The 21,923-nt window shown below is 37.4% G+C and overlaps 1 protein-coding gene across 19 annotated transcripts in view; it reads right to left on the reverse strand.

Annotated features, from left to right (window-relative positions):
* Positions 1 to 21,923, reverse strand: part of Carf (calcium responsive transcription factor) — a 172,732-nt gene that overhangs the window by 70,773 nt on the left and 80,036 nt on the right. For all 19 annotated transcript variants that reach the window (XR_015449103.1, XR_015449101.1, XR_015449097.1 and 16 more), the window contains one exon: positions 8,539 to 8,690. The gene's annotated coding sequence lies outside the window, so the exon portion shown is untranslated. The remainder of the gene's footprint in view (positions 1 to 8,538; positions 8,691 to 21,923) is intronic.

The following is a 21,923-nucleotide window of genomic DNA, read 5'->3' on the forward strand; positions in this document are numbered from 1 at the left end:
GATGATTTTAAAACCTAATATGGGTGATTAAAAATGGCAGCATAGAAACTGGCAGCAAAACAGTCCCTCTAGGTTCTGGAATTGAGAAAAACTACACTTGGAAAAACAACAACTTGCTGAAGAGAAAAAAAGAAGTAGATGTCTGGTCATTGAGAAGGAACTAATAGGAAATATAGAAACTACAGAGAACCTGTATAAATGAGGCACAACTCAGAAAAAAAGAACAATGTTGTTGGGAAAGGGGCCTGTTTCCACGAAAAGAAAGTAAGCCCAGAGAGGGTCAGCAGCCCCAGGCAGAAACAACAGACTGGGCAGGAAGTGCTGGCCCCAAGAGAAGCCCAGGGTTATCATAAACTGCAAAAAGTGTCCCTCCATATAGCAGGCTGGAGTTGGGGAAGAAATCCAATGGAATCCCCACCACCTTTGAGAGAGTTTAATCAGGAGCCATTTGGGAAAATGTTAATTATATAAGACTAAGGTACAGAACAATTACATTTCAGGGCTTCTGGTATCACCTTACCACCATTACTGGGTGGGAGACAGGCACAAGAAACAGTTGTGGAGAGAGCACAGGCTATCCATCGATAACCTGAGAACTTTAAGCTCAGGCTAGGAAGGACAGGGAGTCCTGTCCTATCAGTTAAGAAGCCAGGTTGGTTGTGTGTGGCTTTTGGAGGGTTTGGGCCTGAAATTGCTGGCATTAAGTATAGCGAATCCTTGATCCCCTTGCTCCACCTGCATCCACATGGAGCTCAGTGGTGTGTTTGGTTTCCCTACCTGTCAGAGTGATCAAGTATACACTTCAGCTTGCAGGGTTGCCACAGCCTGGGGTATAGAGATAGAGGGCCCCTGGAGAACACCCACAGAATACTAGGCAGAGAAAGTTGTAACTTAGGGCATACAGAAGGATATAAAACCTAGTAGTGGCCAAAGTGACTAGAGTCCTAGGGCACAAACATTGACAGACCAGGCCCAGCAGGAAAGGCAGGGCAGAATTCAGCATTCACACACACAAAAATGGGTGTGGAAACAAAGAAGGCCCTAGCAGTGACTTGCTTTTCTCCTCCATGTCAGGTGGATTCCAATATTGCAGACCCTGGAAAGAAATCACTCATGCAGCAGGGTTTCTTTTTCTTTGCTTTCTTTTTTTTTTTTTTTTTTTTGGTATGGGGTGGTGGTTTGTTTTTTTTTTCTTTATTTTGCTCTATTTTCTTCTTTGTCCTTTTTTTTTTTTTAGTTGACCTATGTTTTTACTAGAACAAGTCATACATTAGGTGTGGAATTTTCCATTTGTGGTATCACATCAGTACTCAGAATTTCAGGTCCTGGAGCATTATGGATTACAGGATGCTCAGGGATCCCAAAATTCATTTCTACTATCATTTTACATCCAAAAGGAATTTAAGACATCCTCTAGTATTGCTATATGAGTATGTTTCTCTTTGACTTTCTTCAACATCATATATGTAAATAGGAACCATTATATAAGGCTGATTTAAATGTTAGGGTGACAAAAATGTTTAGCTTATTTATTATTCTAGTTTAGAATTAATTTTAAGTATTTAGGTCCTTAGCCAGTAAAATATTTTCAAACATACAAAAGAATGGTTTTGTTTTACATTAAATATAACCAATGATTTATTTATGAAAAAATACTTTGTGAACAATGTGAGAGACTGATGACATTAGCTTTCTGTACATTTTACTGTTTGGAAAGTTTTACAAATATAAAGTAATAAATATATTCATTTTCTTATTCTAACAGTTCTGTTTAAAAAGAGAATACTACTGCTTTAAAATTTGAAAACATACAACATAGTTTGTATTTATAACATTTTCAAAATTGTTATAGGTGTTTGGTGCTATGAAGGGGAGAGTGCCTGTGAGACAAGAAAAAAAATTCTTATAATATTGGTAAAACTAAAAGAAACAATGGATACTATCAGTATACAAAAGCTACTGTTTTAGCACAACAGTGATAAAATTTTAGTTACAGTAAATGCAAGAAAAATCAAAACAATTTTCTAGTTATTTTAAACTCACTTATAATATAGTAATGCCAATTTAAAAATTGAGAAATCTAAATATACATATTCAGAGCAATTAGAAATATGTCTTTTTTTTTTTTAATGTCATTTCCAAAAACGAAGTTAGCTAAAAAGCCAGGAGCAAAACTGCATGATTCTGGGAGGCTTAATTTTTGCTCAACTCATTGTTTGTTTTTGTTTTTTGAGACAAGGGTCTCGCTATGTACTTCAGGCTGGCCTTGAACTCACTATGTAACCCAGGCTGGCCTCAAACTCACTGTGATCCTCCTGTCTCAGCCTCCCAAGAGCTGGGACTACCCTGTGCACCACCACACCCAGTCACAATTCATTAAGTAAACATTAGAAGGTAAAATAAACATACAATCTTCTCTCCCCTCATCAAATTATTTCAAAAATCTAGTATTACCATTCCAATAAACAAATGTATAAAAATCTATTTATGACTACAAAGACTGCTTCCTTTTTTCAGCTTCTTCCCCTAACATTCATCTTTAGCTCCTACAGCAACTGTTTTATTCACATTCACTGGTTATTGATACTGAGTTCTTATTCTTCATAACAGAACTTAATGTGTATTGTTACAAGTGGATGGTATGTGGTATATGGCATACTAATCTTTACACTTTCTTAAGGAAGGGCTGGGAGCCAGATTATTTTATTAAAGTATTAAGAATGACCTTCTTTTACAAAGAAAACCAAACAAAATCTGATATTGGGCCGGGTCTATTCTGTTTTCTTATACTCCTTATTAAGATGCTTTATCTCAACTTTTCTCTCCTCCTCGTCCAACATTTCCTTATTTTTCAAATTTTACTTCTTTCATTTTCTTGTTCCCCACCCCTTTATCTTTATTAGTATTACTACTAAGCTTTATTAATTTTTAGAGATGTAGTTTATGCTATTATTATTGAATTTTCCCTACTGATAATGGTGGCATAGTTGTTGCATTTAGTAGATATTTACTCAATATCAATATCTGGATTGTCTTGATGTATATATTAGTATTCCAGACTTTTCTTCTTTTTTCTTTTTTTGGTACTGGGGATTGAACACGAGACCTTGAGCTTGCAAGGCAGGCAGTGGAACCACTGAGTTAAATCCCCAGATGACTTTTCTATTGTTAAGGGTGGTACAGTTGTAGTTTTTTTTTTTCTGGTACCAAGGATTGAACTCAGGACCTTGCATTTGCTAGACAGACGTGGCACCCCTGAGCTAAATCCCCAGGACGGTATAATGGTAGCTTTAACTGGTTCTTTTTAATTCAATTAAATTTTTATGGAACAATTGTAGAATAAATGATCTAAGGGGTATTTTAATCTGAAAATACAGTAACTTCAAACATTTGGAGGGGCTGTCACACAACGAATGGGCTGTCACACAAAGAATGAAAGCTTGTTCAGCATTTCTTCAAAGGGTAGGACTTGAAACAAAGGAAAATAGAGGCAACCAACAGGCTGCAGGATAGCTGTACAAAGAATTGTTATCACTTATCTTTTTTTTTTTTTTTTTTGGTACTGGGGATCAAACTCAGGACCTTGGGCTTGAGATGCAGTGGCGGTGCCACTGAGCTAAATCTGTGGCCCTGTATCATTTATTTTATTTTTTACTTTTTGGTACTGGAGATCGAACTCGGGACCTTGTGCTTGTGAGGCAGACACTGGAAACACTGAGCTAAATCCCCGGCCCTGCATCACTTATTTTAATAGCTTCTTTCCCCACATAATGCATTCCAAACTTAACTTGTCCCTTCCTCTGAAAGGAGATATTAGAACTTAATCCTTCCCATGAACATCCTAAATTGTACTTTCTTGGCAAGTCCTCCTCTGCTACCAATGGATATTCTCCTACTACTGGGAAAAATTGAAACGGCAACAAAATGGTTTACTCAGGAAATGTCCATTTGTTTCTCAGCTACATTTCAGTATTCTACCTTAGTGATTCTCAGGAGGTAGGGATAAAAGACAGTCTATTCTTCCAAGGGTCACACTTCCAGCAATTCAGGTAATGCCCTGGGGACAGTCTATCTCCAGCCCCAGATCCAGCAGTACCACTACCGACTCGGGCCTGGAGGCAAGTGCAGAGTGTGCTGGGGCAGGAGAGCTTATTCATAAGTCAGTAGGGAATATGTACTAACTACATAATACTGACAGCACCAACCAAATTGTTACATGTTAAAAAATGAGAATTGACTCAATTATTCAGCATAATGTTTAAGGACAAAATATATAAAATATATTTTATATTAAAATCCATTTTATCACATATTCTGTAAGGAATGCTGAGGTGCTTAATGCATCCAGTAAATTGAAAATAAAAATTTTACATTTTTCTATTTGTCAGTGTAAAGGATTCTGAAGGTGGATCTTGAACTCAACGGCAAGTCAGTTTTCAAGGAATCCATAGTTGTTTGTCAGGAGCAATTCTACATAATTTTTGGGAAAAATCATTTCACACTTAGGCCTAGTTTTCCTGCCTACAGACCAGCTATGGCATGTCGAGACATAATTCCATTTTTATCTCTGGTCACAGCTGAAACGTCAATGGTCGGTTGATGTACCAGGGCAGGATTCCACCAGCTGAAGACATGCCGGGGAGGAACAAAATCTTCATCTGCATAGTTCCTCATTGTTCTAGAATTATTGCCTCCACTGCTCTCTGAGTCATCTGGTACATTTGTTATTCCCAAAGTACTGAATAAAGATTTGGCAAGCTCGGGGGTCTTTTGTCTTTGCTGCCCAGAGCAGCATTGATCAGGCTAAAAGCTATTTAGCTAGAAGCTAGAAGTTTAAATATTGAATGGTTTCTCTTATACTATTTATATACTGGGGTTCTCGTATAAGAGAAACCATTTGATATTTAAGCTTGAGTATCTGATTTACTTCATTTGGTCTCAAGTACCACTCATTTTCCTACAAATGACTCAAATTTATCCTTCTTTGGGGCTGGGGATTTAGCTCAGTGGTGCCATGCCTACCTTGCAAGCCCAAGGTCCTGAGTTCGATCCCCAGTACTGAAAAGAAAAAAAAAATCCTTCTTTATGGCAGAGTAGCACTCTATTGTGTATAAATATAACATTTTCTTTATCCATTCATCTGTTGGTGGACATATACACCACTTCCAAGATATAACTATTATGAATTGTGCTGGTATAAACATGAGTATGTGTGTATCACTGTAATATAATGACTTTAACTATTTTGGGAAGATAACTAGAAGGGGAATTACTGGGTCAAATAGAATTTCTACTTTTAATTTTTTGAGGAATCTCTATACTGATTTCCATAGGGTTTGTACTAGTTTACACTCCCACCAACAATGAAGAAGTGTTCCTTTTCCCCATAGCCCCTCTAGAATTTGTTATCCTTTGATTTCCTGATGATGGCCATTCTTGGAGATGGAATCACAGTGTTGTTTTAATTTGCGTTTGTCTTGCTGCCAGAGATGTTGAATGTTTTTTCATGGATTTATTGGCCTTTTGTACTTCTTCATCTGGGCAGTGTCTTCATTTCAGATGCCCATTTTTTTATTGGGTCTTTAAATTTGGAGGATCTAATTTTCTGAGTTCTTTACATATTCTACATATCAGTAGAATAATATGTACTTTGTCATTTTCCAGGAGTAGCTGGAAAAAAATGTTTTTCCTATTCTTAGGTTGTCTCTTCAGTCTGCTGGTTGTGTCCTTTGTTGTACTGAAGCTTTTTTTTTTGTATTGAAGCTTTTTAATTTGATGTGATTTCATTTGTTGATTCCTGGTATTACTTCTTCTGCAACTGGGGTTCTGTTCAGAAAGTCTCTGCCTACACCTCTGTCTTCAAGAGCTTTACCTATTTTGTCTGCCAGCAGTTAAATGTTTCTGTGTTAATATTTAGATCTTTGATCCATTTTGATTTCAGTTTAGTGTAAGATAAGACATATAGCCAGTTTTTCTAGCATCATTTGTGATAGAGGCTATTTTTCCACCAGGGAAAGTATTTGGCTCCTTTGTCAAAGATAAGGTAACTGAGTGTGCCTGAAGTTGTTTTTGCATCCTCTATTCTGTTCCATTGATCCACATGTTTATTTTGCCAATATTATGGTGTTTTTGTCACTGTGGCTTTGTAGTATAACTTGAAGTTGACAGGTCCCTGAGCCAGACCCCCTGCCCAAGCAAACCTGCTACCTGCATCCACAGGAGCAGAGATAACAAGAAGCCAGCAGCCGCCTTGCTGCTCTCACCACTGCCCTGTTTATCAGGCAGCCCCAGACCCATCACCAATGTGACTCTAAAATTTTCTACCAGTGCCCCCTCCCCTACCTAAACTGCCCCTTATCAACTGTGTGGACCCTCCTCTCAGTGCCAACGGTCTTCTCGCCCTTGGCCCATCTGCACTCAGATGGTAATAAACTCATCGCATGTTGCTTAGACTTTGCCTGCCTCAGTGGTCTAAATCATGCCTCGGTCTGACTTTACAGAAGTCTGGGACTATGATGCTCCTGGCCTTGCCACTGTTGACTAGAACTGCTTTTGCTATCCTAGGTCTCTTCTGGTTCCACAGGAATTTTAGGATTGCTTTCTCTGGTTCTGTAAGAAATGCTATTGGTATTTTTATTGGCATTGCATTAATCTGTGTAACTAACAGTTTTAGAAATTTGGCCATTTTGACTATATTGGTTCTGCCTACTCAGGAATAGCTGATATCCTTCCATTTTCTGATGTCCTCTTCGATCTCCTTTTTCAGAGTACTACAGTTTTCACCGTAGGGGTCTTTCACTGCCTTGGTTAGGTTAATTGCTAAATATTTCATTTTTCTTTATGCTACCGTGAAGGGAATTGTTTTCCCTCTCAGTGAGTTTATTATTGGTATACAGGAACACTACTTATTTTTCAGTGTTGACTTTGCATCCTGCATCCTGCTACTAGGTTTGGTTATTAATTCTAGGAGTCTTTTGGTGGAGTTTTGGGGATCTTCTACATAGAGGATTATGTCATCTGCAAATAATTTAACTTCTTCCATTCTTATCTATATCCCTTTTCTTTTTCTTTTTTTTCTTTCTTTTTCTTATCTAATTGCTCTGGCTGATGTAGAAATAGCTTTAATAGTTCACATATTTCTCTTGTCTTGGCCAAGGAATCTTCCAGAGGTAATTTCATAATCTATTTTGCAAGTTTTCTGTTGCCTAAAGTGTAGACAATGGGATGTTTACCATTTTGCTTTTTATTCCATCTTGCTTCCCAAAGTCCATTATCAAAATTTCTCCAAAGTAATGACTGACATTCCAATATCACTTAGAAAGTTACAACGACACATTTAATTCTAGTATAAATGCATATAAAATACAGGAGTGGGCCAGGGATTTAGCTCAGTGGTTTCACACCACCTGCTATGCAAGCGCAAAGAACTGAGTTCAATCCCCGGCACCAAAAAAAAAAAGATGTAGTTGCTAAATACAGGAGTCCAATCTAGATAGAGTATAGATTTAGACTAAAGATAAATCCATTAGTCTGGCAACAGGCAAATCTTGGGCATATTGTACTTTGGGGAGTCCCCCCACCTGCCTACTCCTCCATGAGAAATAGAACATCATGGGTAAAATTAAGTAAGACTGAAGAAAGTTCTGATGAGATCTCCTCCTCCCCTCACCCCACCCCTAGTGGGGACTGAACTCAGGACCTTGTGCTTGTGAGGCAGGCATGGTGCCACTGAACTAAATCCCTGGCCCATGGTGAGATTTTAATAAATGACCTAAGATGTCACTTTGTAGAGAAACACTTGAATATCCATGCTTATAGCCACCCTCTTCCCTACGCCCAATGAAGGAATGACAAGAACGAACAGATGAACAATAGTGTCCTCATTAATAGTGAAGATTTTTGTCAAAACAAGTTTTTCAAACCTGATCAACTACTCAATGGATTTTGAGAGGGTATCTTTTTTATGGTGTATTCTTAAGATATAAAAGGTTTTTTGCATAATTATCTTGATATACATATACATAGTGAAATGATCAAAACAGTGAAGGAAATTAACATACAGACCCATCATCTCATATAATTACTTTTCTTTTTTTTTTTTTTTTTTTGGTAACAGGAATCGAACTCGGGTCCTTGAGCTTTCAAGGCAGGCGGCAGAACCCCTGAGCTAAATCCCTGGCCCTCTCTTTTTTTTTCTTTTCTCTTTGTTTTAAAAAATTTCACTTAAAATATTTTTTGAGTAAGAGTGCCTCAATCTATTCTCTTGGCAAATTGATAGTATATAATGCTATTAACTATAGTCCTCTTGTTGGTTAATTTCCAAATTTATTTATCCTATATAACTGCAATTTCATACCCTTTTTCCCTATATTTTTCCATCTTCTCCCAGCCCGCTCCCACCACTGGAAACCCACTTTTTACTCTTTCTGTGTAAGGAAAGAGTTTCTTATTCCTAGGTAGTATTAATGACTGAAACTTAACATTTGGGGTGTTCAATGAAAGATAAGAAATCAGAGGTCAAACTCAATGTGAACTTACCTCATCATTGTCATTGGAGAGGCCCTGTGTAGGAGGCTCAACAAACTTAGAAAAACAGTTTCCAAGTTGAGGGTTTAGGAGCTCTTGATCAGATTTGATGGGACCTCCAAGATCATTAAATGTTGGCTCCCTTAATATGTCCCCAAAATAGCCTGTTGATAAAGCAATATGTTGAATTTTTTGCTCTATGAAGTGAGCAAAAATATCACCTTGATAGTCTTAGCAGTGTCTCACAGTTAGATGTCAGAGGTACAATATTTGTAAGTTCTTTGGGATCTGGTTTAAGATTAGTTTCAAAGTAGGGGACCCAAATGGACCTGGGCAAAGTTGTTGATATTTATGGTTGGATAGAGGGAGCTAAGAGTTTGGAAATCCTTCAGTCTTCTGACTTGTCAGACTAAACAATTTGCCATTCCCACTATACTATCCTATACTTCTGCCATCCCAAATTGTTCACCACTCTGCACTTCACAGTGGTAGATGTTTCAAAGATATTTCTGAATAGATGATCATCTACATTTAAGATTTTAGAATGACCTTATAGAAAATAAATGAAAACCAACCCAGATAGTATGGAAATGTAGTTGAGGGGTAAGAATTGCTGGAGAAATGTTTTTTTAAAGGAGGAATCCAGTGGGCAAGTAAAGGGTTTGGCTTTCCATAGATGCATGGATACTTCATGTGTGGATACATAACAACACAGATTACCTGGTAAAGATGCCAGTACTGAGTACAAGTGAGAGTCTGTGGAAATTCTCTTATGACTGTTGCACTTTTCTTGTGAAATTAAAGGTAAGGTCTTCAGCTAAGAGTAAAGGTATGTGTTTAATCTTTTTCTTTTTTTGGTACCAGGGATCGAACTCGGGTCCTTGCGCTTGCGGGGCAGGCAGTCGCACCACTGAGCTAAATCCTCTGTAGGATTAAAGGTATGTGTAGAGGAGGGGTTTTGGGAGGTCAAAGAGAAAAAGAGGTGTCAGAAGGTACTAGGAAAGTAGGAGAGTGAATACAGCAGAGAAGTATAATGCGCCTAATCGATTAAGAGCTTATTTGAAGCTCATGTTTATAAACTGCAAATAGAACTGTCCAACGTGGTTGTATATTTTTCTCCATTCATGATTAAGAGTGATTGAGAATTTATTGAAAGCAAGATATTGTTTTGCCTGTTGGCTGTAGAAAGATTAATAAGACCTCATCTTACCCATGGGGACACACAGTGTCGGGACAGTTATACAATCATCTAATATGATATAATAAATGCTATCAATAAAAAAGGAAAAATGTTTTAAGTCATATCAATGACTTAAATGAATAAAAAGGACAAATAACCCTGTTGTTCCAGAGTTATCTTCTAGAAAAGGGAGATAAACCACAAAACGTTTTCTCAGCAAAAGGCCAAACATTATTTTATTTTTTCAAAACAGGGTCCTGCTATGTAATTCAGGCTGGCCTTGAACTTTCAGTGATCCTCCTCCCTCAGCCTGAGTCCTGGGATTACAGGCATGTGCCACCACACTCAGCTCAAATTTCCTCTAAAGGCAATTTTTTTTTTTTTTTTTGGTACCAGGGATCGAACTTGGGACCTTGTGCTTAAGAGGCAGGTGGAGGAACCACTGAGCTAAATCCCTGGCCCTAAAGGTAAATTTTATGATGTAATTCCTTTGATCAAATATCAGCAATGGCTAGGCATGGTGGCACATGCCTTGTAAACCCAGCACTTGGGAGGCTGAGGCAGGAGGATTGCTGCAAGTGCAAGGCCAGCCTGGGCTATATAGTGAGTTCAAGGCCAGCCTGGACTACACAGTGAGACCCTGTCTCAAACAAACAAACAAGTAAACAACAAAAATACCTCAGCAATGGTTCTTGTTTCCACTCAGAATATAAGCCAAAGCCTCTACAGTGGTGTGTGAGATCTTATGTGATTGGAGTCCCTATTACCTCTCCGAACTTACTTTCCAATATTCTTTTACTGCTCATTCCACTCAGCCACATGAGTTCTTGCTGACCTCAAATACAGCAGGCATTTCCCAATCTTGTGGTTTCCTCTGACCACATTGCTCTGCACGGTATCTTCAAGGTTCTCTTATTCCCATCAAGAATTTATTTACATGTGCCTTCTCAATGAGGCCCTTTCTGATAGTTCTACTTAAAACTGCAACCTAACTTCCCTTCTCCTCTTTTTCTCTCTTTCTGCTTCATTTTTGGTTCCATATCATGTATCAATTTAAATGTAAGTATACAATAGACATATAATAATATGTGTAAGTACAAGTAATATAGCTGTTTATTATTTATTGCTTGTCTCCCCCTACTGGGGTATAAACTCTAAAAGGGCAAGAAACATGTTTTATTGAATACATTAATGTCTACCTTTAAAAGTTTAGACTGTCCTTATAGAATATTGTCGAGAGCAATGCTACATAATTTTAGGAAAAAATCATTTGGTTAGCTTAGTTCTCCTGCCTATAGCCCAGCTATGGAATTCTGAGACATAATTCTATTTTGGCCTCCGGTCACAACTGAGACCTCAATGATCCGGTGATGCTGTGATTCTCCAGGACAAGAAACATCCTGGGAGCTGAAAACATCCTGGGAGGAACAAACATCTACTCAGTTCCTCCTTGTTCTTGGATTGTTACATCTTATTTACGCAGGATGTACTGAACTCTCTGCAAGTCATTTGTTACATTTGTTTCTCCCGATGTACTGAATAAAAGGTGTGGTAAACTGGAGGCTTTCGTCTTTGCTGCCCAGGGCAGAACTGATCAGACCCAAAGCTCAGCTTCTTCTCAGTCTCGTTTTTCTACCTTTCCTGTAATTCGCCATGTACTGCCGTGGCTTGCAGGAGACTAGGACTTACTGCAGAGGTTCTAGTAACGTCCCCTTTCCCTGTTCCCTACAGAATATAAATGTAAATTCCAAAAGTTTCTAGAAACAATTATAGGTGCTTCAAGTCACAGCCTGAAAATTGTCATCCAATTTAATTACGGTGATCAATATAATTAATTTGGCACCTCTGTTATTCATATCTATTTTCAGAAACCTATGAACCTATACTTTTTCACCCAGAAAAGGAATACAGATAGGAAAGGAAGAAGTTAAATTATCATTGTCTGTGGATGACATAATATGAAGACACCAAAACTGCAACAAGAAACTCCTAGATTTAATAAATTCGGCAGCATAGCAGAATACAAAGTCAACACTCAAAAGTCATTATCAGGGCCAGGGATTCGGCTCAGTGGTGTCACCACCTGTGTCACAAGCGCAAGGTCCCGAGTTCAATCCCCAGTACCAAAAAAAAGAAAAAAAAAATCAGTATCAGGGCCAAGGATTTAGCTCAGTGGCCCTGCGCCTGCCTTGCAAGCACAAGGTCCTTGGTTCAATCCCCAGTACAAACAAACAAAATAGCATTCCTGTACATAAATAACAAATGTACTGAGAGAGAAATTAAGGAAACTACCTTTCACAACAGCATCAAGAAAAATGAAATACAGTAAGTACTCAACTTACAAACATTTGAATTGTGAACTTTGATAGATACAAATGGAGCTCACATTACAAATATTCATAGATGTGAACAAATCGCAGAGGAAGCTCACATGTCTGCTGGACATTGTCACAGTTGTGATGCTGTGTGCTTACTGTACAGTGTGATAGTGTATAGTAGTACAGTGCTCAGATCCCCGGATGTCCAGAAGCAAGAGGAAAAGCAGTGGTTATGTGTAGGGGACTGCTAGGAAGTGCAAAGGAATACAGATTGTATATTTGTGTCAAAGGTGTTCCCACAGTGGAACTTGTTCATATGTCAGGGACTTACTGTACTTAGGAATCAATCTGAGGAATTGAAAGGAAGTGGAAGACCTTTACACTGAAAACAACGGTATTCTGAAAAAGGAAATCAAAGAAAGATACCAGAAAATGGAAAGATATCCCTTGTTTTTGGATAGGCAGAACCAACATAGTGAAAATGGCCATACTTCCAAAACTGTTATACAGATTTAATGCATACCAATAACATTCCTCACAGAGGAGAAAACAATCTTAAGATTCATATGAAACCAGAAGAGACTTATAATAGGAAAAGCAATTCTGGGCTACAAGGGCAAGGCAGGGAACATCACAATCCCTGATTGGAAATTATACTACAAAGTTACAGTGATAAAAACAGCATGGTATTGGCAAACAATAGCAACAACAAAACAGATCTGAGGATCAATGGAACACAGTAGAAGATTCAGAAACATCTCCTAGTACACTCAGCTACTTTATCTTTGACAAAAGGCCCAAATACCTTCACTGGAAGAAAAATAGCCTGTTTAATAAATGGTGCTGGGAAAACTGGCTTTTCACATGCCTAAGATTAAACCTAGACCCCTCTCTCTTACTATGCACTAAATTAAAATCGAAATGGATCAAAGATCTAAATATTAAAACAGAAACATTAAATCTGCTGGAAGATAGAATAGGTTGAACTTTTGAATACACAGGTGTAAGCAAAGATTTTATGAACAAAAGCCTGACTGTACAGGAAATATTACAAAGAATCAACAGCTAGGATCACAGCAAATTAAAAAGCTTTTGCATAGTAAAAGAAACCATGAATGGAGTGGAGAAACAACCCACAGAATGGGAAAAAAATTTTTTACCAGATACTCTTCAGATAAAGGACTAACATCTACAATATATAAAGAACTTAAAAAAAAAAAAAAAAAGATGCCCTCAGATTTAAAGACCCAGTCCAAAACTGGACATCTGAAAATTAAAAGACACTTTTTAGATGAAGAACTATAAACAGCAAATAAATATATGAAAAAATGTTCGACATTACTGATCATTTGAGAGATGCAAATCAAAACAATGCTGAGATTTCATTTCAGTCCAGAAAGAATGGCTATCATTTAGAAATAAGCCAATAATAAATGCTGGTGAGGCTGTGGGGAAAAAGGAACCCTTCTCCATTGTTGGTGGGAGTATAAACTGGTACAATCTCTATGGAAATCAGTATGGCGATTCCTCAAAAATCTAAAATTAGAGGTTCCATTTGACCCTGCTATGACCTTCTGGGTATCTTCCTGAAAGAGTTAAAAGCATCATACCACAGTGATATATCCATACCCATGTTTACAGCAGCACACTTTATAATAGCTAAAGCTTAGAAATAACCCATATGCCCAACAATGGATTAATGGATAAAGAAAATGTGATTTTTATATTCAATGTAGCACTACTCTGCCATAAAGAAGAATAAACAAGACATTTTTAGGTAAATGGATGTACCCTGAGACCATAATTTTAAGTGAAATAAATGAGACACACAAGTTTAAATATTGCATTGTTTCTCTAATGTGAGAAACCCAAGGGGGAAATAAGGAGTAAAATGGAGGATAGGTACTGGGAAGTAGAAAGAACATATTTAAATGGGAAGTGGAACAAGAGAGGGGGAAGGGAAGGAGGGAAAGAAGGGAAAGGGATTTGAAAAAAAGAATGGAAGGGAAAAATGGAAACAACTTTTGAAAACAGGGAGGGGAAGAGAATGGAAAAAAATAATCAAGATATATTATGTACAAGTACAAATTCCCTATGATGAATGTGATCATTATGTATGACAAACATGTACTAAAAAAAGACCCTGTCTCAAATAAATGGATGAATGAATGCTTGGGAATGTAGCTGAGTGTGAAAACTCTGGTTTCAATCCCCAGTAATGCAACAAAGAAACAAAAGAAGACAAAACAAAACAAAAGCTACCAGAGCTGATTCCATATGTTGAAGAAGCTAAAGGAAAAATTAAAGAAGTAGAAACATGGAAGATATTTTTAAAAGCTCAAAGCAAATCTCTAAAGATGAAAAAACTTTTCTGTGACAAGAAATATACTGAGTGTATTAATATCATGAAGTTAATCCAAGATTAACAACAGATTCGATACTGAAGATAAAAAGATGAGTGAATTTAAGGAAGGTAATATAAATTATATGAAATAGAGATAAAAAAGATGAAAAATATCACTGAAATATCAGATAACTTCAAACAGCCTAATATACATGCAACTGGAACCACTGATAAGGAAAAATTTTTTTGAATAATGGTTGAAAATTTTCTAAATTTAATGAAAAATGTTAACCTATAATTTCAAGCAGCCCAATAAACGCCAAACGTGAGAAACATGAAGAAAGCTGCACCAAGGCATTTAATCAAGTTGCCAAGGGGCCGGGGATTTAGCTCAGTGGTTTCACTGCCTGCTACGCAAGCACAAGGACCCGAGTTCGATCCCCGGTACCAAAAAAAAAAAAAACGAGTTGCCAAAAACCAGTGATAAAGAGAAAATATTAACTGCAGCCAAAGGTATAAAAGATCCACGTGCTGAGGGACAAAGATAAGAATAGGAGATTTTTCATTGGAAATAATTCAAGGTAGAAGGTAATAGAACATTTTTATTTTAAATTGCCAAAAAAGGTGTTAAATTGAAATTCTTTATCCAGGGAAAATATCATTCAAAAATGAAAGCAATAAACACCGCAGAGCTAGGAGTACAAGGCAAAGAAATGCTCAGAAGAGTGCTTTTTACCTTTCAGTATGGGAGCGCTCTGTGATTTGTGGGACATGAGTTTAGTAATTTGTAATACTCTGGACTTCTATTTTTTTCTTTTTTGGTACTGGGAATCGAACTCAGGACCTTCCTCTTGCCAGCAGGTGCTGCACCACTGAGCTATATCCCCAGCATTCTGGACTTATAAATGAAATTTATCAAGTGTAAATAACATAGAATTAGAATGAGATAATGAGACTAAGTGATTGACTGTGTTAAAATACTGAAAGAGAAACCTCTAGGTATGGATATTATCTAGCTAATTAAGTTCTTACCTATGTCACTTATGCTTGGGAAAGTTTTAGGAAAACGAAAACGTAAAAGTCATTAAGTCTGAATGACATTCTTTTGTGTGTGTGGGGGGGGGGTGGTACCAGGGATCGAACTCAGGACCTTGTGCTTCCAAAGCAGGTGGTGGAGCCACTGAGCTAAATCCCCAGCCCTGAATGACATTCTTATAGAATATAAATTTGTTTCTAAATTCTTCACAGCCTACATTAAAATTTTGCTGTTAAAAAGGCTTTTACAAATATAGTACAAATGAAAGCTTTTACAAATATAGTAACCCTGAAAGACTGACAAGCAACAGAAGTACACTACAAAAAAGTGTTAAAGGAAATTCTTTAAGCAAAAGGAAAAATGACAATGTATGAAAATACAGATCTATACAAAGGAATAAAGAATATCAGAATCACATATAGGGTAAATATAAGTATTTTTCCTTATTATATATTTTTATAAGTGATTGTTTAAAGCTTAAATAATAATGTATTGTGATCTTTATGAGAGATGCAGAAATAAAGTGTATAGCTCAATAGCACACAGAAGAAAAACTATACTGTTGTAAGATACTTATACTATGTGCAGTGGTGTAATAGTGTTTGAAGGTATATTCTGGTAAATCAAGGATATACACTTGATACTTAAGCAGTAAAATGACAAAGATTTATAGCTAATAAATCAACAATGGAGGTAAAATAGAATCACACATGTTATGGATTGTGTCTAGATGTCCCTCCAAAGACTCATGTAGTCATAGGTGGGGCCTTTTCAGAGGTGGCTGGATCTACAGTGTGTGACACATTCATGATGCAATGCTAGGATCAAGGGTGCTAGGATTAAGGGTGTGAATGCTACCCATTCTAAGTAGCCTGGATAAGACATAAGGGATAGAAAGAGCTATGGTTATCCCTTTGGATAACTTGCATGAACTGTTTCTCCTCTATAATGCCTGTATGTCATGCCAACCTGCCTTGGGGCTAGCCAATTATGGGCTGAAACCTCTACAAACTGTGAGCTAAATAAACCTTTTCCCCTTTAACTTCGGGTGTTGGCCATTTTGTCTCAGCATCAAGAGAAAAGTAATTAAAATAGAATTTGATACCAAGAGAGGGGTCATTACTGTGACTATACCTGATCAGGAGCATTTGGGACTAGCTTGTGGGAAGTTTGGAAAGGTTTGGAGATGCCTGCTGAAAAAGTACAGCTGCCTTAGACTATATTTGATAGGAGATTCTGATCCGAGCTCAGAAGACCAGAAGGCTGATAGAAATCTTGGTGGCAAAGACCAGGATCAGGAGTTTTCTGCTCAGAAGGACCACACTGGCTGTTGGACTCCAGGTGATGTATGCTCTACCTTGGAAGAAAATTTGTCTGCATTTTTCTCATGTCCAGAGACTTTGCCTGAGACTAAGATTAAGGGCAGTGGATTAATCCTGCAGAAGAAATTTCAAGGCAGTCTAATGTTGAGGCCATGGCATGGCTGCTGTTGGGGGCTTTTAGCCAGATCTATGTTGAGAATCAACAGCAAACAGGCCTGCAGAATGTTTAAAATGTGTGTCTAACCAGAAAGAAGTACCAGTAAAGCTGTGGACTGCAAAGATAGAGCAAAGATCTTGATTGCTGAAGGAACAGAAGAAGAGAAGGCCTGAGGACATCACAGAAAACAGGACTCCAGCCTTTGAAGCCTCAAAATTGCAAAGGTTAAACTTTGCTTTAAGAAGAGAACCCCAGAACACCACATTTCAGAATGGCAGTGGCCTAGGGAAGTTGTTCCTCAGGATTTGGTTCATAGGCACTCAACTCCTACATTCAAGAGAGAAGGAAGCTTGGCTACTGTTGGAGCTGGTGGAAGACCTTGGCATCATATACTTGGTGCTGGTTTTAGGTACATGCAAAATGCAAGAGTTGTGGGGTCAGGAAGGCTTCCACCCAGATCTCAGAAGACAGCCTGAGAGGCCAGGCAGTGTGCCCCTGAGAGGGCAGTGTGTGAAGCTGTGAGTGTGAAGCTGAAGGTGTGGTGAAGACCCTAGTTTGGGGAAATAAGGAATGTGTATTGTCTGAGGAAAGCTGTAAGAAAGAGCAGAACCAGCCCAAGAGGGAAGTCATGGGAACTACAGCCATCAGCAGTGTCATAGGAGCAGAGCCACCCAAGCCCTTTTCAGTTCACATCTTGCGACAAATTGCATCATGTGCTGGACATGGAATTATAGGACATAATGTTTGCCCTGCTGGATTTTGGACTTGCTTTGGTCCCATTCCTTTGTATATCTCTATTTTTAATTTTTGGAATGGAAATGTGTATCATACGCCATTGAATGTTGGAAGTGGTTCTTTTCATTTGTACAGGAGCCTGCAGCTGAGTTTGCCTTAAATCTCAGAAGTCTCTTCTGGGTTTGGACTCTTTTGGGTTTGGACTTTTCAGCAATGCTGAAACTGTTAGGACTGTGGCAACTCTTGGAGATGAACTAAATGTCTTTTGCATAAAGGGATGTGCCTAAGTCTTGGGGAGGGGCAGGTGCAGAATATTATGGTTTGTGTCTAGATGTCCCCCTAATATGTGGTCACAGGTGGTGCTTTTTCAGAGCTGGCAAGATCTAGAGTGTGTGATGCTGGGATTGATTCATGGTGCAATGCCAGGATCAAGGATGCTTGGATTAAGGGTGTGAGTGCTACCCATTCTAAGTAGCCTGGATGATATGAGATAGAAAGAGCTGTGGTTATCCGTTTGTTGCTTTTGCTACCTTCTGCCTGCTATGAACACAATGCCTATCTGCTACACTTCCCTGCCTTTGGACCCAGCCGATTATGGACTGAAACCTCTACAAAATGTGAGCTAAATAAACCTTTCCCCCTTTAACTTTGGGTATCAGGAATTTTGTGTCAGCAACAAGAAAAAAGTAACTTAAGACAATAAAAAAGCTCAATTATACCAAAAGATGGTAGAGAAGGAAACCAGAATACATGGGACAAAGAGAAAATAGCAAGATGGTAGATTGAAACCCAAAATATTTCAATGAGACTATTAAGTGAAATTAGATTTCAACAATATATACTTTATTTTATTTTATTTTTTTGGTACTGGGGACCAAACTCGGGTCCTTGCGCTTGTGCAGCAGGCGGTGAAACCACTGAGCTAAATCCCCAGCCCAACAATATATACTTTAAAAGACAATGCATCCTGATGAAGAAATATATTTTATTCCTGGAATATAAAGAAGCCAGATTATTTTATCCTCTAACATTAAATCAAAGTCTCTTACCATATTGAGAAACAAGGAAAACTAAAAGACCATCTCAATGTATGTAGAAAAAGGACTTCACAATATCAAACATCCTTTCTTAATAAAAACTCTTCGCAAACTAAAGACAGAAGGAATCTTCAATTGGTTAAAAGCCATATGCAAAACCTGTTAACATCAGGCCTAAAGGTAAAAGACAGACTACTCTGCTTCTAAGAGCAGAAACATAGCAAAGATGTCCACCCTCATCACTGCTATCAAAATTATACTTCTGGTTCTATCCATTGCAGTGGTTGAAAAAAGGAAATTAAAGGCATCCAGAGTAAAAAGGAAAATGTAAAATAACATGATTCTTCATGGAGAAAATCTGTTGAATCTTCCAAAAAGCTACTAGAACCAATAATTGAGATTAACAGAGTTATAAAGTAAAAGATTAATATATAAAATCTTATTTCTATACAATAAAGAAGAAATTGAAATTAAAAACAATACTATTTATACATTCTTAGGAATACAACTATTAGAAGATATGTGATGGCTGGGGATTTAGCTCAGTGGTTTTGCCGCCTGCTGTGCAAGTGCAAGGACCCGAGTTTGATCCCCAGTACCAAAAAAAAAAAAAAAAAAAAGAAGATATGTGAGATGTGTACACAAAAACTATAAACTAATGTAGAAAAAAATGAAAGAATCAATATTGTTAGGATTTAAATTATCCCCAATTTTATATACCTATATATTACATAATCACAGTAAAAAATACCATCATGGGAGCCGGGCATGATGGTGCATGCTTGTGATCTCAGCACTCCGGAGGCTGAGGCAGGAGGATTTCTACTAGCTTCAGGCCAGCATGGGCTACATAGTGAGTTCAAGGCCAGGCTGAATTATAGACCAAGACTCTGTCTCAAACAAACAAAAAACCAAAAAAAACACAGCCCATCATGTTTTAAAAAGTTGATATATGATTCTGATATTTACATAGAAACACAAAGGAGTTAGAACAGCCAAAATAAAGTTGAAAAGAAGAATAAGGGTCAAGGACTTATACTACCACCTGACTTTAAGACTCATTATAAAGCTATAGTAATCAAGACTGTGGGGGCTGGGGATTTAGCTCAGTGGTTCTGCCGTCTGCCTCGCAAGTAGAAGGTTCTGAGTTCGATCCCCAATACCAAAAAAAAAGACTATAGGGGCTGGAGATTTAGCTTAGTGGCGCCACAGCTGCCTCGCAAGCACAAGGTCCTGAGTTTGAGCCCTGGTACAAAAAAAAAAAAAAAAAGACTGTGGCTTTGGCATCAAGAGGAGCAAAACTGCCTAGTTTAAGGACCACTAAAATAGATAAACAGAATAATGGAAGAGAAATAAGAAAGTTTAAAAACTGACCCATGCACAAAAAATTAATGGATTTTTTCCATCAAAGTAAAAATGCAATTCAGTGGATAAAGTATAGTCTTTTCAAAGAATTGTACTAGATGAAAATCATTAATGAATGAGAAGGAAATTATGAAAATAACATTCACAGTTGCTTCAAGAAAAAATGAAATATCTAGGAATTAACCTAACCAAGAAGTGAAAGACCTCCATGAAGAAATCTACGGTACTCTGAAGAAAGAGACTGAAGAGGATAGCAGAAAATGAAAAGATGTCTCTTGCTCTTGGATAGGCAGAACCAATATTATCAAAATGGCCATACTTCCAAAACTCTTATACGGATTCAATGCAGTCCCAATCAAAATACCAACAGCATACTTTATAGATCTAGAGAAAACAATCCTAAAATTTATATTGAACCACAAGAGATCCAGAATAGTAAAAGTAATTTTGGACAATAAGAGCAAAACAGGCAGTATTGCAATACCTGACTTCAAGCTATACTACAATGAAATAGTGATAAAAACAGCATGGGAGTAGAACAAAAACAGACACATGGATCAATAGAACAGAATTGAGGCTACAGAAATATCCCCAGACAATTCAACTGTTTGATCTCTGACAATAGGCCCAAAAGCATATGTTGGAGGAAAGATAGTCTATTCAACAAGTTGTATTGGGAAAACTGGTTATCTGTAATACAATCAAAATGGACCCTTTATCTCTTACTATATACTAAATTAAAATAAAAATGGATCAAAGATATAAACATTAAAACAGAAACATTAAACCTTCTGGAAAATAAAATAGGTAAAACACTTGAAAACATAGGTATAGGAAAGGATGTTCTAAATAGAACTCAATTGCACAAGAAATAGCAGCCAGAATCAACAAATGGGATTATATCAGACTAAAAAGCTTCTGTACAGCAAAAGAGCCAATCAGTAGAGGGAAGAGACAACCTATAGAATGGGAAAAAATTTTTTCCAGTTACTTCACAGATAGAGGACTAATATCTAGAATACACAAAAAACTAAAAAAAAAATTAGTTACCTAAAATTAAAGATCCAGTCAAGAAATGGGCTAGAGAAATGAACAGATACTTCACAGAGGAAGAAATATAAAAGATCAACAAATATATGAAAAAAGTTCAACACCTCTGGCCATTACAGAAATGCAAATTAAAACAACACCAAGATTCCATTTCACTCTAGAAAGAATGACAAGCATTAGAAAATCAAACAATAAATGCTGGCATGGCTGTGATGAAAAAGGAACCTTCTTGCATTGTTGGTGGGAATATAAACTAGTATAACCACCATGGAAATCAGTATGGAGGTTTCTCAAAGAACTGAAATTAGATCGTCCATATGACCCATCTATTCCCCTGCTAGATATATTCCTCAAAGAGCTTAAGTCATCATACTACAGTAATACAAATACCAATATTTATAGCTGCACAATTCATAATAGCTAAGTCCTGGAAGCAGCTTGTATATCTATCCACAGACAACTGGATAAAGAAAATGTAGTATTTATACTTCTTGGCTATAAAGAATGACAAATTTGAGATATTTGTAGGAAAATGGATGCACCTGGAAAATACTGAATGAAATAAATCAGACACACAAGCTTAAATACCATATGGTATCTCTTGAATGAGGCAAAGCGCAAACAAAGAAAATGATAAAGGATGGATAGAAAGGGACAAGGGGATGGGTCTCTTGCAATAGGGAAGTGGTCCAAGGGAACAAGGGTGAGGGATGAGGGGAAGGGGAAATGAGAGGAATAAAGATGTACAGGAACTTAATAACCCCAATTAATGTAAACAGTATATGCCATATCATCTAAGACAAATAATATCAACAAGTACAAAAAGGGGATGGGGAACCAGTGGAGGAAAGGG

This window comes from Heterocephalus glaber, unplaced genomic scaffold, assembly GCF_053883595.1.
Source record: "Heterocephalus glaber isolate CG9 unplaced genomic scaffold, H.glaber_assembly_v1.0 deba00000621, whole genome shotgun sequence".
Lineage (NCBI taxonomy): Eukaryota > Metazoa > Chordata > Mammalia > Rodentia > Bathyergidae > Heterocephalus > Heterocephalus glaber.